The sequence below is a fragment of the Phyllostomus hastatus genome, unplaced genomic scaffold, assembly GCF_019186645.2.
Source record: "Phyllostomus hastatus isolate PE091 unplaced genomic scaffold, TTU_PhHast_1.1 phas_scaffold_1066, whole genome shotgun sequence".
Lineage (NCBI taxonomy): Eukaryota > Metazoa > Chordata > Mammalia > Chiroptera > Phyllostomidae > Phyllostomus > Phyllostomus hastatus.
This window is the reverse complement of record NW_025334004.1, coordinates 2,797,743-2,800,987: the sequence shown is the minus strand read 5'-3', so window position 1 is coordinate 2,800,987 and position 3,245 is coordinate 2,797,743. Positions and strand designations below refer to the sequence as shown.

The 3,245-nt window shown below is 51.3% G+C and overlaps 1 pseudogene; it reads right to left on the bottom strand.

Annotated features, from left to right (window-relative positions):
• Positions 1-1,167: 1,167 nt before the first annotated feature.
• LOC123829070 lies at positions 1,168-2,435 on the bottom strand (annotated as a pseudogene).
• Between the last annotated feature and the right edge of the window lie 810 nt (positions 2,436-3,245).

Here is a 3,245-nt window from a genome sequence, read left to right as displayed (position 1 = left end):
TGGGTCACACCCTCATATGACCAGAAACAATCTCAGGCGTGGGCGCCATACTCCAAGGTAGGAGGCTTCAGTCCCTGCTGGTGTAACGCCCAGGTGACAAACAATAGGCACAAGGCATTAGATCACCTACATGGTGGCCCGAAGAGGAATCTCTGCAAGGAGCACCCCAGGTGCCTGGAGATGTGCCTCCAGCTGGAAGTTCACCTACAAGTGAGAGTGCCTGGGAGAAGGTCAGAAGGAAGTAATCGGATGGAGGGCATGAGCCCTCATTTGATGCTCATCAGCCTCAGCTTCTGGGATTTCTCCAAGGGAACAAAACCACTCAAGCACAAGAGTGCTTTCTAGTTCTTCTTGACAAAGCGGGAAGCAGGCCTTAAAGAGAAGACATCGGAACTCCAGGGGTCAAGAGAGCCCAGGGGCTTGAGCAATGCTCACAGGGTTCTCTGAGAACCCTCCATCCAGAGCGTGGCATCAACCCCCACCCCTCACCATCCAGTGAGGATGAGCGTGCTCCCCTCTGAGCTCTGTGATTCTGCTCCGAGATGACTGATGTTGAGCTGGAGTGTCCCGGCAGGAGGGCAGCATTCAGAAGAAGGGATCCCTGGGACCCAAGGAGGAAAGCTGTGAAGGGAGTTGTGCACAATGTTTCATGAAATTAAAAAGTTAACCCAGCAGGACTGAGGTGTCTGGCCTCCTCTCCCCCGTGTCAGAGCACTTGGCTCTGAGAGGACCCTTCCTTGGCCGGGTCTGCAGGGTGCCCTGTGACCAGGGAACTCCGGGCAGAAATGGGAAAAGTGGGTAGGGCATGACATACATCATTATAAATAGCAGACCTGGAGCAACTCAGAAAAACTCAAATAAACCCACAGTCACCTCTAGCTCCAAGGTATTTTAAAAGTCTACACGGTACCATAAAGAAAGCCCTCTGTCAAAGGGATGAAAAATCAAAGGTAGCAGGAGGTGAGGCTACATCCTGTGAGCACATGCACACACTGCACACCCCCTCCCCCAGGGCCTGTATCAGCGTCACCGGTGCAGTCGCACTGCTAAAGCCCTTCTGCCCCACTCTGCTCCCACCCCTTCCCTCTAGCCCAAATATGCCCTTGCCATGGTCCAGTCCCCAACCCAGCATCTGATTCCCCAGCTTTGGATGAAGTTAGAAGGCCGCTAGGTCAGGATGTTGGACATGAATTCATTGAAGCGTTTGGAGTACTGCTCAGGGTTCACAGACGAGATCTCGGTCCCCGGCCCCCGCCCCTGCCCATGTTTCACTGTTTTGGCAGCATGTGAGGCTTTCTTCTTCGTATCACGTGGTATAAGGATATCAATGATGGCCATGCAGTAGACCTCCTTCTTGGGGGCACTTTCATGGCTTTTCATGGCATAAACATCAACAGAGGGATCAAATTCCTGGGGACCCAAGAGCTGAGGAAAGCCGAGGGGAGGAGGGTTGCTGGGCTGTCTGGAGGTGTGCCCTGGGAGCAGGGCAGGCTGCGGCCCACCCCGTCGTTCTCGCACTCCTCCTCCTCTGTGCACGCCTCCACCTCTGTGTCCTCCTGCTCCGCCTGGTCCACGTCGTGGATGCCCACCAGCAGACTATAGTCCATGACCTTCAGCTGGGCCAGAAACTCTACATCCCACTTCAGTTTTCCCAGAAAGTTCCTTTTACTCTCCTCTCTTATGTGTGACTTCTGCCCTTCGTTGAGTAAGTCATTGTCTTTAAATGTTGGTAAGTCCTTGGCCTTCTCCTTGTCACTCACTTCTCTGGCAACAGGAGAGCCCTTGCGGTCATACTTGTGGTGCTCAGGGAGCCGTTGGCTGAACACATTCCTGGTGACCACCATGTAGGTTTCCACACCATCCACGCTCAGGCGGTGCAGGCCCAGGAACTGTGGCAGAAGGGTGTTGCCGTGGCACTCCACGACGAACATACCTGGCGGTAATTTTTTAAGATGTTGTGCATCTCAGCCACATCGTCACTTGACACAGCCTCGATGACAAAGTGCTGGTCAGAGGTGGCGAGGAAACGTGGGCCACGTCGGCTCTGGCTATCACTACTGATGCAGGCACTGTCTGTCACTGAATTCTGGGAATCTTGATGGTCAATCCCAAACCTTTCCCGAAGATTTAGAAACATCAGAGGGCAGTACTCCTTAACCTTAAAGTGGCTGGGGGAGGTTCTTCTTATTGAAGAGATGGTAGTCCACCTTGATCTTGCTGTATGCTTTGAAGTCATCTGGCATTAGCACAACAGGGACATTGCTCAACTCATTGATTGCGTGGTTCACCACCCCCATCAGGACGCTGAGGATCAGCTCGCTGGCCCGGAATAGCTTCACTTTCTGGAGCATGAAATGCTTCTTCTTGGTGTTGGTCTTGCTGGTGCTGAGCGGCACCACCACCACCGCCATGGTGCTGGTGCAGTTGGAAGACATGCCTGGGGCAGTGGCGGCGGCGAAAGGAGGGGAAGCTGAGACAATACACAGGCCAGCAGCCCTAGACCTCCCTGGGACAGAGCCCCACCCCTACTCCCTCTCAAAGTATTGATTTTGATACAGCTCAAGAATTCAGTACTAAGTAGAGAGCTGAAAGTCCATTGCCAATGGACTTCTCCTCAGTCTAATAAACTTACCTTAGCCAAAGGCCCCATCCTAACCTTCAAGGCAAAACAAGGTCCAGTCACAGAATATCAGAGGAAGCATTTCAAATAGACAGACCAGTGAAATAGGATGGTCATATCATGTGACTCAGAGTCTTTCAAATCCCAAATAGTATAATGGGCCACCACAATTTGCCTAGGACAGTCCTAATTTTAAAGGTGGAAGTCCAGGGAAACCCTTTAGTTCTGGGTAAGCCCAGTAGGTTGGTCACCCCAGAGCCATTCTCATTCTCCCAGTTATGCAGGCAACGGAAATTTAAGTGAGGACGCACTGAAGAGCAGAGCTGACATCTGTAGGCCTTGCTGCCCACATAGTTTTGAATGTTGGCCTTGCCACTTATTGACTGGCTTGTGAATTTTGGCATGCTGTTTTACCTCTGTGAGCCCTGGGAAGTTCAAATGAGATACAGGGGGGTCATATCCAACATGGTTTAAGTTCAACCACATTAAGGGTGCAGTTCATATCTAGTCAACAGTAACCTTGAAAATCCTTCAAGTACAAAATCAAGTAGAGTTCCAGCACATGGTTCGTTGTGATTTGCATTGAAGATCATTTTACGGGTCCTTTAATTCTTCATTAATTATT